General features: G+C 52.5%; 29 non-coding genes across 29 annotated transcripts; 20 read left to right on the plus strand and 9 right to left on the minus strand.

Annotated features, from left to right (window-relative positions):
* Positions 1 to 247: 247 nt before the first annotated feature.
* trnak-uuu (transfer RNA lysine (anticodon UUU)) lies at positions 248 to 320 on the minus strand. Its single transcript has one exon. It is a non-coding gene; the product is annotated as a tRNA-Lys (tRNA).
* A 536-nt stretch (positions 321 to 856) lies between these two features.
* Positions 857 to 928, plus strand: trnaw-cca (transfer RNA tryptophan (anticodon CCA)). The gene has a single exon. It is a non-coding gene; the product is annotated as a tRNA-Trp (tRNA).
* Positions 929 to 1267: 339 nt separating this feature from the next.
* Positions 1268 to 1341, plus strand: trnan-guu (transfer RNA asparagine (anticodon GUU)). The gene has a single exon. It is a non-coding gene; the product is annotated as a tRNA-Asn (tRNA).
* Positions 1342 to 1422: 81 nt separating this feature from the next.
* On the plus strand, positions 1423 to 1496 carry trnat-agu (transfer RNA threonine (anticodon AGU)). The gene has a single exon. It is a non-coding gene; the product is annotated as a tRNA-Thr (tRNA).
* Positions 1497 to 1786: 290 nt separating this feature from the next.
* Positions 1787 to 1876, minus strand: trnay-gua (transfer RNA tyrosine (anticodon GUA)). The gene is given in 2 exon segments: positions 1787 to 1822; positions 1840 to 1876. It is a non-coding gene; the product is annotated as a tRNA-Tyr (tRNA).
* A 113-nt stretch (positions 1877 to 1989) lies between these two features.
* On the plus strand, positions 1990 to 2061 carry trnae-uuc (transfer RNA glutamic acid (anticodon UUC)). The gene has a single exon. It is a non-coding gene; the product is annotated as a tRNA-Glu (tRNA).
* A 417-nt stretch (positions 2062 to 2478) lies between these two features.
* On the minus strand, positions 2479 to 2551 carry trnak-uuu (transfer RNA lysine (anticodon UUU)). Its single transcript has one exon. It is a non-coding gene; the product is annotated as a tRNA-Lys (tRNA).
* Positions 2552 to 3087: 536 nt separating this feature from the next.
* On the plus strand, positions 3088 to 3159 carry trnaw-cca (transfer RNA tryptophan (anticodon CCA)). Its single transcript has one exon. It is a non-coding gene; the product is annotated as a tRNA-Trp (tRNA).
* A 339-nt stretch (positions 3160 to 3498) lies between these two features.
* On the plus strand, positions 3499 to 3572 carry trnan-guu (transfer RNA asparagine (anticodon GUU)). The gene has a single exon. It is a non-coding gene; the product is annotated as a tRNA-Asn (tRNA).
* An 81-nt stretch (positions 3573 to 3653) lies between these two features.
* trnat-agu (transfer RNA threonine (anticodon AGU)) lies at positions 3654 to 3727 on the plus strand. The gene has a single exon. It is a non-coding gene; the product is annotated as a tRNA-Thr (tRNA).
* Positions 3728 to 3849: 122 nt separating this feature from the next.
* trnae-cuc (transfer RNA glutamic acid (anticodon CUC)) lies at positions 3850 to 3921 on the plus strand. Its single transcript has one exon. It is a non-coding gene; the product is annotated as a tRNA-Glu (tRNA).
* Positions 3922 to 4017: 96 nt separating this feature from the next.
* Positions 4018 to 4107, minus strand: trnay-gua (transfer RNA tyrosine (anticodon GUA)). The gene is given in 2 exon segments: positions 4018 to 4053; positions 4071 to 4107. It is a non-coding gene; the product is annotated as a tRNA-Tyr (tRNA).
* Positions 4108 to 4220: 113 nt separating this feature from the next.
* Positions 4221 to 4292, plus strand: trnae-uuc (transfer RNA glutamic acid (anticodon UUC)). The gene has a single exon. It is a non-coding gene; the product is annotated as a tRNA-Glu (tRNA).
* A 210-nt stretch (positions 4293 to 4502) lies between these two features.
* Positions 4503 to 4575, minus strand: trnak-uuu (transfer RNA lysine (anticodon UUU)). The gene has a single exon. It is a non-coding gene; the product is annotated as a tRNA-Lys (tRNA).
* Positions 4576 to 5111: 536 nt separating this feature from the next.
* Positions 5112 to 5183, plus strand: trnaw-cca (transfer RNA tryptophan (anticodon CCA)). The gene has a single exon. It is a non-coding gene; the product is annotated as a tRNA-Trp (tRNA).
* A 494-nt stretch (positions 5184 to 5677) lies between these two features.
* Positions 5678 to 5751, plus strand: trnat-agu (transfer RNA threonine (anticodon AGU)). Its single transcript has one exon. It is a non-coding gene; the product is annotated as a tRNA-Thr (tRNA).
* Positions 5752 to 5873: 122 nt separating this feature from the next.
* trnae-cuc (transfer RNA glutamic acid (anticodon CUC)) lies at positions 5874 to 5945 on the plus strand. Its single transcript has one exon. It is a non-coding gene; the product is annotated as a tRNA-Glu (tRNA).
* Positions 5946 to 6041: 96 nt separating this feature from the next.
* trnay-gua (transfer RNA tyrosine (anticodon GUA)) lies at positions 6042 to 6131 on the minus strand. Its single transcript is given in 2 exon segments — positions 6042 to 6077; positions 6095 to 6131. It is a non-coding gene; the product is annotated as a tRNA-Tyr (tRNA).
* A 113-nt stretch (positions 6132 to 6244) lies between these two features.
* trnae-uuc (transfer RNA glutamic acid (anticodon UUC)) lies at positions 6245 to 6316 on the plus strand. Its single transcript has one exon. It is a non-coding gene; the product is annotated as a tRNA-Glu (tRNA).
* Positions 6317 to 6526: 210 nt separating this feature from the next.
* trnak-uuu (transfer RNA lysine (anticodon UUU)) lies at positions 6527 to 6599 on the minus strand. Its single transcript has one exon. It is a non-coding gene; the product is annotated as a tRNA-Lys (tRNA).
* Positions 6600 to 7146: 547 nt separating this feature from the next.
* Positions 7147 to 7218, plus strand: trnaw-cca (transfer RNA tryptophan (anticodon CCA)). The gene has a single exon. It is a non-coding gene; the product is annotated as a tRNA-Trp (tRNA).
* Positions 7219 to 7712: 494 nt separating this feature from the next.
* On the plus strand, positions 7713 to 7786 carry trnat-agu (transfer RNA threonine (anticodon AGU)). The gene has a single exon. It is a non-coding gene; the product is annotated as a tRNA-Thr (tRNA).
* A 122-nt stretch (positions 7787 to 7908) lies between these two features.
* On the plus strand, positions 7909 to 7980 carry trnae-cuc (transfer RNA glutamic acid (anticodon CUC)). Its single transcript has one exon. It is a non-coding gene; the product is annotated as a tRNA-Glu (tRNA).
* Positions 7981 to 8076: 96 nt separating this feature from the next.
* trnay-gua (transfer RNA tyrosine (anticodon GUA)) lies at positions 8077 to 8166 on the minus strand. The gene is given in 2 exon segments: positions 8077 to 8112; positions 8130 to 8166. It is a non-coding gene; the product is annotated as a tRNA-Tyr (tRNA).
* A 112-nt stretch (positions 8167 to 8278) lies between these two features.
* On the plus strand, positions 8279 to 8350 carry trnae-uuc (transfer RNA glutamic acid (anticodon UUC)). The gene has a single exon. It is a non-coding gene; the product is annotated as a tRNA-Glu (tRNA).
* Positions 8351 to 8560: 210 nt separating this feature from the next.
* Positions 8561 to 8633, minus strand: trnak-uuu (transfer RNA lysine (anticodon UUU)). Its single transcript has one exon. It is a non-coding gene; the product is annotated as a tRNA-Lys (tRNA).
* Positions 8634 to 9169: 536 nt separating this feature from the next.
* Positions 9170 to 9241, plus strand: trnaw-cca (transfer RNA tryptophan (anticodon CCA)). Its single transcript has one exon. It is a non-coding gene; the product is annotated as a tRNA-Trp (tRNA).
* Positions 9242 to 9580: 339 nt separating this feature from the next.
* Positions 9581 to 9654, plus strand: trnan-guu (transfer RNA asparagine (anticodon GUU)). Its single transcript has one exon. It is a non-coding gene; the product is annotated as a tRNA-Asn (tRNA).
* An 81-nt stretch (positions 9655 to 9735) lies between these two features.
* Positions 9736 to 9809, plus strand: trnat-agu (transfer RNA threonine (anticodon AGU)). Its single transcript has one exon. It is a non-coding gene; the product is annotated as a tRNA-Thr (tRNA).
* Positions 9810 to 9815: the final 6 nt, after the last annotated feature.

The raw sequence follows: 9815 nt of genomic DNA on the forward strand, positions 1-9815 counted from the left end.
AGTCATTACATTACATTTAGTCATTTAGCAGACGCTCTTATCCAGAGCGACTTACAGTAAGTACAGGGACATTCCCCCAAGGCAAGTAAGGTGAAGTGCCTTGCCCCAGGACACGTCAGTTGGCATGACCGGGAATCGAACTGGCAACCTTCGGATTACTAGCCCGATTCCCTCACCGCTCAGCCACCTGACTCCAGAGAGAGAGAGAGTCAAAGGTGGACCGCTCCGACAGGGTTTGAACGCACGCCGCCCGAACAGGGACTTGAACCCTGGACCCTCAGATTAAAAGTCTGATGCTCTGCCGACTGAGCTATCCGGGCTCTGGAAGGACGGAAAACACAGGGTGTTTCGTGGAACTTGCGCATGTAAATCTCCTCGCCCACACGAACCCTTAAGGATCGTATGGCGAATCCCTGGCAAGTGTAGCGGGGTTTGCTCGTTGAAGAATGGAAATACTTCGCCAGTCGTCAGCATTAGTGAACACGCACCCGTCCAAATACCTTTGACAATGGATTTGTTCAAGTAAGGACAATATGGATCGTATGAAGGAGTTAGATTTTGAACTTGTTATGAGATTGGTTTCAATGAACAGCTGCAGGGGTCACGAGACTGAGTCTGCGTGATCTCAGTCAGGTTGCAATTAGAATTGGGTTTTTGGGGACTTGTTCTGTGGAATCGTTCAGGTAGTGTTGCACAGGCACTAATCTCGTTGAATCCCAGGAGAAGCTTGGCGACGTCCATTGGAACGTCAATCCTGATGGCGTTCACGCCATAGTTGGTACTCTGAGCGCACTTTGCGGCACAGCGTTTGCACATCAGAGTCCACGTCAGAATGTTGCCTCCTTGCATGCACGTGGGCCTCGTGGCGCAACGGTAGCGCGTCTGACTCCAGATCAGAAGGTTGCGTGTTCAAATCACGTCGGGGTCAGCGGAGATTATGTGTGGCCCTCCATCGGGAAAAGGACGTCTTTCTTGCGGACGCAGTGAGAGCTCACTCTTTTACAGAACTGGCAAAATCAAGCTCTGATTGCTTTCCCTCAAAGTGAGTCATGCCACCACTTCTAGGCAGGGCAAAGAAAAGCCATTCAAAGGTTGTGGGTTGGAGTCCCACCAGAGTCGTTGTCTTTGCTTCCCAAACTCCCGTTGACAGATCACAGGAAGAGTTATTAGTATGGCCGCTCCTCCTCCTCTTCATCATGGGGAGTTTTGGCCCACGTCTCCCAGCGTTTCCTTCCATTTTTTCGAGTCCTGGTCCCGTGGAGACAGGGTCTCTGTGGCGCAATTGGTTAGCGCGTTCGGCTGTTAACCGAAAGGATGGTGGTTCGAGCCCACCCAGGGACGAGTGTTTTCTTGTTTGAAAACCTTAAAGCACCTACCCGAAGAGAAAACAGCAGCCTGAGCCCGTCGTGGAGCGCCAAGCAAGGCGCCGTGGCTTAGTTGGTCAAAGCGCCTGTCTAGTAAACAGGAGATCCTGAGTTCAAATCTCAGCGGTGCCTTTTCTGGCGCAAGAGGAAGCCAAGCGCTCCCTGGTGGTAGGTTCATTTGAAAGCTTAGCCTTGCAACTTGGCCCTCATCTTTGACAGTGAGCGAGCAGAGTGAGCCCGAGGAAGCAGAGCTCTCCCTGGTGGTCTAGTGGCTAGGATTCGGCGCTCTCACCGCCGCGGCCCGGGTTCGATTCCCGGTCAGGGGAACCTGTTTTGAGACCTCTTTTAAAATGGGGGCGGGTTTCCCTGCCGGTAGAGTAGCCTTGCTGTCGGATAGGCAATATTTGACCCCAAAACATCCCTCCTTCGAGCCGGATTTGAACCAGCGACCTAAGGATTTCTAACCGCGTTTGACCTACAGTCCTCCGCTCTACCAACTGAGCTATCGAAGGGTGAACGAGAGAGGGGTTTTTTCTGGCGAACAAGGCATGCGATCCCCCATTCTCTCTCCAGTTGAGATACGAAAGAAGAAAGCCTTTGCTGACGCAACGGTCTTTCGAGCCTCTCCCTGGTGGTCTAGTGGCTAGGATTCGGCGCTTTCACCGCCGCGGCCCGGGTTCGATTCCCGGTCAGGGAACTTTAGGTTCAGCCGAAAGCTTGGTGACAGCTGGCTTTTTGCGTCCTTTGTCTCAAAGTAAGGCGTGCCACCAAGTCACGCTGTGTAGTTTGAACACACAGCTCACGCAGGGACTCGAAAGCTGGACCCTCAAGATTAAAAGCTTCCTCAAAGTGAGGTACATGAGAGAGAGTCATTACATTACATTTAGTCATTTAGCAGACGCTCTTATCCAGAGCGACTTACAGTAAGTACAGGGACATTCCCCCAAGGCAAGTAAGGTGAAGTGCCTTGCCCCAGGACACGTCAGTTGGCATGACCGGGAATCGAACTGGCAACCTTCGGATTACTAGCCCGATTCCCTCACCGCTCAGCCACCTGACTCCAGAGAGAGAGAGAGTCAAAGGTGGACCGCTCCGACAGGGTTTGAACGCACGCCGCCCGAACAGGGACTTGAACCCTGGACCCTCAGATTAAAAGTCTGATGCTCTGCCGACTGAGCTATCCGGGCTCTGGAAGGACGGAAAACACAGGGTGTTTCGTGGAACTTGCGCATGTAAATCTCCTCGCCCACACGAACCCTTAAGGATCGTATGGCGAATCCCTGGCAAGTGTAGCGGGGTTTGCTCGTTGAAGAATGGAAATACTTCGCCAGTCGTCAGCATTAGTGAACACGCACCCGTCCAAATACCTTTGACAATGGATTTGTTCAAGTAAGGACAATATGGATCGTATGAAGGAGTTAGATTTTGAACTTGTTATGAGATTGGTTTCAATGAACAGCTGCAGGGGTCACGAGACTGAGTCTGCGTGATCTCAGTCAGGTTGCAATTAGAATTGGGTTTTTGGGGACTTGTTCTGTGGAATCGTTCAGGTAGTGTTGCACAGGCACTAATCTCGTTGAATCCCAGGAGAAGCTTGGCGACGTCCATTGGAACGTCAATCCTGATGGCGTTCACGCCATAGTTGGTACTCTGAGCGCACTTTGCGGCACAGCGTTTGCACATCAGAGTCCACGTCAGAATGTTGCCTCCTTGCATGCACGTGGGCCTCGTGGCGCAACGGTAGCGCGTCTGACTCCAGATCAGAAGGTTGCGTGTTCAAATCACGTCGGGGTCAGCGGAGATTATGTGTGGCCCTCCATCGGGAAAAGGACGTCTTTCTTGCGGACGCAGTGAGAGCTCACTCTTTTACAGAACTGGCAAAATCAAGCTCTGATTGCTTTCCCTCAAAGTGAGTCATGCCACCACTTCTAGGCAGGGCAAAGAAAAGCCATTCAAAGGTTGTGGGTTGGAGTCCCACCAGAGTCGTTGTCTTTGCTTCCCAAACTCCCGTTGACAGATCACAGGAAGAGTTATTAGTATGGCCGCTCCTCCTCCTCTTCATCATGGGGAGTTTTGGCCCACGTCTCCCAGCGTTTCCTTCCATTTTTTCGAGTCCTGGTCCCGTGGAGACAGGGTCTCTGTGGCGCAATTGGTTAGCGCGTTCGGCTGTTAACCGAAAGGATGGTGGTTCGAGCCCACCCAGGGACGAGTGTTTTCTTGTTTGAAAACCTTAAAGCACCTACCCGAAGAGAAAACAGCAGCCTGAGCCCGTCGTGGAGCGCCAAGCAAGGCGCCGTGGCTTAGTTGGTCAAAGCGCCTGTCTAGTAAACAGGAGATCCTGAGTTCAAATCTCAGCGGTGCCTTTTCTGGCGCAAGAGGAAGCCAAGCGCTCCCTGGTGGTAGGTTCATTTGAAAGCTTAGCCTTGCAACTTGGCCCTCATCTTTGACAGTGAGCGAGCAGAGTGAGCCCGAGGAAGCAGAGCTCTCCCTGGTGGTCTAGTGGCTAGGATTCGGCGCTCTCACCGCCGCGGCCCGGGTTCGATTCCCGGTCAGGGAAACCTGTTTTGAGACCTCTTTTAAAATGGGGGCGGGTTTCCCTGCCGGTAGAGTAGCCTTGCTGTCGGATAGGCAATATTTGACCCCAAAACATCCCTCCTTCGAGCCGGATTTGAACCAGCGACCTAAGGATTTCTAACCGCGTTTGACCTACAGTCCTCCGCTCTACCAACTGAGCTATCGAAGGGTGAACGAGAGAGGGGTTTTTTCTGGCGAGGAAGGCATGCGATCCCCCATTCTCTCTCCAGTTGAGATACGAAAGAAGAAAGCCTTTGCTGACGCAACGGTCTTTCAAGCCTCTCCCTGGTGGTCTAGTGGCTAGGATTCGGCGCTTTCACCGCCGCGGCCCGGGTTCGATTCCCGGTCAGGGAACTTTAGGTTCAGCCGAAAGCTTGGTGACAGCTGGCTTTTTGCGTCCTTTGTCTCAAAGTAAGGCGTGCCACCAAGTCACGCTGTGTAGTTTGAACACACAGCTCACGCAGGGACTCGAAAGCTGGACCCTCAAGATTAAAAGCTTCCTCAAAGTGAGGTACATGAGAGAGAGTCAAAGGTGGACCGCTCCGACAGGGTTTGAACGCACGCCGCCCGAACAGGGACTTGAACCCTGGACCCTCAGATTAAAAGTCTGATGCTCTGCCGACTGAGCTATCCGGGCTCTGGAAGGACGGAAAACACAGGGTGTTTCGTGGAACTTGCGCATGTAAATCTCCTCGCCCACACGAACCCTTAAGGATCGTATGGCGAATCCCTGGCAAGTGTAGCGGGGTTTGCTCGTTGAAGAATGGAAATACTTCGCCAGTCGTCAGCATTAGTGAACACGCACCCGTCCAAATACCTTTGACAATGGATTTGTTCAAGTAAGGACAATATGGATCGTATGAAGGAGTTAGATTTTGAACTTGTTATGAGATTGGTTTCAATGAACAGCTGCAGGGGTCACGAGACTGAGTCTGCGTGATCTCAGTCAGGTTGCAATTAGAATTGGGTTTTTGGGGACTTGTTCTGTGGAATCGTTCAGGTAGTGTTGCACAGGCACTAATCTCGTTGAATCCCAGGAGAAGCTTGGCGACGTCCATTGGAACGTCAATCCTGATGGCGTTCACGCCATAGTTGGTACTCTGAGCGCACTTTGCGGCACAGCGTTTGCACATCAGAGTCCACGTCAGAATGTTGCCTCCTTGCATGCACGTGGGCCTCGTGGCGCAACGGTAGCGCGTCTGACTCCAGATCAGAAGGTTGCGTGTTCAAATCACGTCGGGGTCAGCGGAGATTATGTGTGGCCCTCCATCGGGAAAAGGACGTCTTTCTTGCGGACGCAGTGAGAGCTCACTCTTTTACAGAACTGGCAAAATCAAGCTCTGATTGCTTTCCCTCAAAGTGAGTCATGCCACCACTTCTAGGCAGGGCAAAGAAAAGCCATTCAAAGGTTGTGGGTTGGAGTCCCACCAGAGTCGTTGTCTTTGCTTCCCAAACTCCCGTTGACAGATCACAGGAAGAGTTATTAGTATGGCCGCTCCTCCTCCTCTTCATCATGGGGAGTTTTGGCCCACGTCTCCCAGCGTTTCCTTCCATTTTTTCGAGTCCTGGTCCCGTGGAGACAGGGTCTCTGTGGCGCAATTGGTTAGCGCGTTCGGCTGTTAACCGAAAGGATGATGGTTCGAGCCCACCCAGGGACGAGTGTTTTCTTGTTTGAAAACCTTAAAGCACCTACCCGAAGAGAAAACAGCAGCCTGAGCCCGTCGTGGAGCGCCAAGCAAGGCGCCGTGGCTTAGTTGGTCAAAGCGCCTGTCTAGTAAACAGGAGATCCTGAGTTCAAATCTCAGCGGTGCCTTTTCTGGCGCAAGAGGAAGCCAAGCGCTCCCTGGTGGTAGGTTCATTTGAAAGCTTAGCCTTGCAACTTGGCCCTCATCTTTGACAGTGAGCGAGCAGAGTGAGCCCGAGGAAGCAGAGCTCTCCCTGGTGGTCTAGTGGCTAGGATTCGGCGCTCTCACCGCCGCGGCCCGGGTTCGATTCCCGGTCAGGGAAACCTGTTTTGAGACCTCTTTTAAAATGGGGGCGGGTTTCCCTGCCGGTAGAGTAGCCTTGCTGTCGGATAGGCAATATTTGACCCCAAAACATCCCTCCTTCGAGCCGGATTTGAACCAGCGACCTAAGGATTTCTAACCGCGTTTGACCTACAGTCCTCCGCTCTACCAACTGAGCTATCGAAGGGTGAACGAGAGAGGGGTTTTTTCTGGCGAGGAAGGCATGCGATCCCCCATTCTCTCTCCAGTTGAGATACGAAAGAAGAAAGCCTTTGCTGACGCAACGGTCTTTCAAGCCTCTCCCTGGTGGTCTAGTGGCTAGGATTCGGCGCTTTCACCGCCGCGGCCCGGGTTCGATTCCCGGTCAGGGAACTTTAGGTTCAGCCGAAAGCTTGGTGACAGCTGGCTTTTTGCGTCCTTTGTCTCAAAGTAAGGCGTGCCACCAAGTCACGCTGTGTAGTTTGAACACACAGCTCACGCAGGGACTCGAAAGCTGGACCCTCAAGATTAAAAGCTTCCTCAAAGTGAGGTACATGAGAGAGAGTCAAAGGTGGACCGCTCCGACAGGGTTTGAACGCACGCCGCCCGAACAGGGACTTGAACCCTGGACCCTCAGATTAAAAGTCTGATGCTCTGCCGACTGAGCTATCCGGGCTCTGGAAGGACGGAAAACACAGGGTGTTTCGTGGAACTTGCGCATGTAAATCTCCTCGCCCACACGAACCCTTAAGGATCGTATGGCGAATCCCTGGCAAGTGTAGCGGGGTTTGCTCGTTGAAGAATGGAAATACTTCGCCAGTCGTCAGCATTAGTGAACACGCACCCGTCCAAATACCTTTGACAATGGATTTGTTCAAGTAAGGACAATATGGATCGTATGAAGGAGTTAGATTTTGAACTTGTTATGAGATTGGTTTCAATGAACAGCTGCAGGGGTCACGAGACTGAGTCTGCGTGATCTCAGTCAGGTTGCAATTAGAATTGGGTTTTTGGGGACTTGTTCTGTGGAATCGTTCAGGTAGTGTTGCACAGGCACTAATCTCGTTGAATCCCAGGAGAAGCTTGGCGACGTCCATTGGAACGTCAATCCTGATGGCGTTCACGCCATAGTTGGTACTCTGAGCGCACTTTGCGGCACAGCGTTTGCACATCAGAGTCCACATCAGAGTCCACGTCAGAATGTTGCCTCCTTGCATCACGTGGGCCTCGTGGCGCAACGGTAGCGCGTCTGACTCCAGATCAGAAGGTTGCGTGTTCAAATCACGTCGGGGTCAGCGGAGATTATGTGTGGCCCTCCATCGGGAAAAGGACGTCTTTCTTGCGGACGCAGTGAGAGCTCACTCTTTTACAGAACTGGCAAAATCAAGCTCTGATTGCTTTCCCTCAAAGTGAGTCATGCCACCACTTCTAGGCAGGGCAAAGAAAAGCCATTCAAAGGTTGTGGGTTGGAGTCCCACCAGAGTCGTTGTCTTTGCTTCCCAAACTCCCGTTGACAGATCACAGGAAGAGTTATTAGTATGGCCGCTCCTCCTCCTCTTCATCATGGGGAGTTTTGGCCCACGTCTCCCAGCGTTTCCTTCCATTTTTTCGAGTCCTGGTCCCGTGGAGACAGGGTCTCTGTGGCGCAATTGGTTAGCACGTTCGGCTGTTAACCGAAAGGATGGTGGTTCGAGCCCACCCAGGGACGAGTGTTTTCTTGTTTGAAAACCTTAAAGCACCTACCCGAAGAGAAAACAGCAGCCTGAGCCCGTCGTGGAGCGCCAAGCAAGGCGCCGTGGCTTAGTTGGTCAAAGCGCCTGTCTAGTAAACAGGAGATCCTGAGTTCAAATCTCAGCGGTGCCTTTTCTGGCGCAAGAGGAAGCCAAGCGCTCCCTGGTGGTAGGTTCATTTGAAAGCTTAGCCTTGCAACTTGGCCCTCATCTTTGACAGTGAGCGAGCAGAGTGAGCCCGAGGAAGCAGAGCTCTCCCTGGTGGTCTAGTGGCTAGGATTCGGCGCTCTCACCGCCGCGGCCCGGGTTCGATTCCCGGTCAGGGAAACCTGTTTTGAGACCTCTTTTAAAATGGGGGCGGGTTTCCCTGCCGGTAGAGTAGCCTTGCTGTCGGATAGGCAATATTTGACCCCAAAACATCCCTCCTTCGAGCCGGATTTGAACCAGCGACCTAAGGATTTCTAACCGCGTTCGACCTACAGTCCTCCGCTCTACCAACTGAGCTATCGAAGGGTGAACAAAGAGGGTTTTTTTCTGGCGAGGAAGGCATGCGATCCCCCATTCTCTCTCCAGTTGAGATACGAAAGAAGAAAGCCTTTGCTGACGCAACGGTCTTTCGAGCCTCTCCCTGGTGGTCTAGTGGCTAGGATTCGGCGCTTTCACCGCCGCGGCCCGGGTTCGATTCCCGGTCAGGGAACTTTAGGTTCAGCCGAAAGCTTGGTGACAGCTGGCTTTTTGCGTCCTTTGTCTCAAAGTAAGGCGTGCCACCAAGTCACGCTGTGTAGTTTGAACACACAGCTCACGCAGGGACTCGAAAGCTGGACCCTCAAGATTAAAAGCTTCCTCAAAGTGAGGTACATGAGAGAGAGTCAAAGGTGGACCGCTCCGACAGGGTTTGAACGCACGCCGCCCGAACAGGGACTTGAACCCTGGACCCTCAGATTAAAAGTCTGATGCTCTGCCGACTGAGCTATCCGGGCTCTGGAAGGACGGAAAACACAGGGTGTTTCGTGGAACTTGCGCATGTAAATCTCCTCGCCCACACGAACCCTTAAGGATCGTATGGCGAATCCCTGGCAAGTGTAGCGGGGTTTGCTCGTTGAAGAATGGAAATACTTCGCCAGTCGTCAGCATTAGTGAACACGCACCCGTCCAAATACCTTTGACAATGGATTTGTTCAAGTAAGGACAATATGGATCGTATGAAGGAGTTAGATTTTGAACTTGTTATGAGATTGGTTTCAATGAACAGCTGCAGGGGTCACGAGACTGAGTCTGCGTGATCTCAGTCAGGTTGCAATTAGAATTGGGTTTTTGGGGACTTGTTCTGTGGAATCGTTCAGGTAGTGTTGCACAGGCACTAATCTCGTTGAATCCCAGGAGAAGCTTGGCGACGTCCATTGGAACGTCAATCCTGATGGCGTTCACGCCATAGTTGGTACTCTGAGCGCACTTTGCGGCACAGCGTTTGCACATCAGAGTCCACGTCAGAATGTTGCCTCCTTGCATGCACGTGGGCCTCGTGGCGCAACGGTAGCGCGTCTGACTCCAGATCAGAAGGTTGCGTGTTCAAATCACGTCGGGGTCAGCGGAGATTATGTGTGGCCCTCCATCGGGAAAAGGACGTCTTTCTTGCGGACGCAGTGAGAGCTCACTCTTTTACAGAACTGGCAAAATCAAGCTCTGATTGCTTTCCCTCAAAGTGAGTCATGCCACCACTTCTAGGCAGGGCAAAGAAAAGCCATTCAAAGGTTGTGGGTTGGAGTCCCACCAGAGTCGTTGTCTTTGCTTCCCAAACTCCCGTTGACAGATCACAGGAAGAGTTATTAGTATGGCCGCTCCTCCTCCTCTTCATCATGGGGAGTTTTGGCCCACGTCTCCCAGCGTTTCCTTCCATTTTTTCGAGTCCTGGTCCCGTGGAGACAGGGTCTCTGTGGCGCAATTGGTTAGCGCGTTCGGCTGTTAACCGAAAGGATGGTGGTTCGAGCCCACCCAGGGACGAGTGTTTTCTTGTTTGAAAACCTTAAAGCACCTACCCGAAGAGAAAACAGCAGCCTGAGCCCGTCGTGGAGCGCCAAGCAAGGCGCCGTGGCTTAGTTGGTCAAAGCGCCTGTCTAGTAAACAGGAGATCCTGAGTTCAAATCTCAGCGGTGCCTTTTCTG

This window comes from Osmerus mordax, chromosome 25 (genome assembly GCF_038355195.1).
Source record: "Osmerus mordax isolate fOsmMor3 chromosome 25, fOsmMor3.pri, whole genome shotgun sequence".
Classification (NCBI taxonomy): domain Eukaryota; kingdom Metazoa; phylum Chordata; class Actinopteri; order Osmeriformes; family Osmeridae; genus Osmerus; species Osmerus mordax.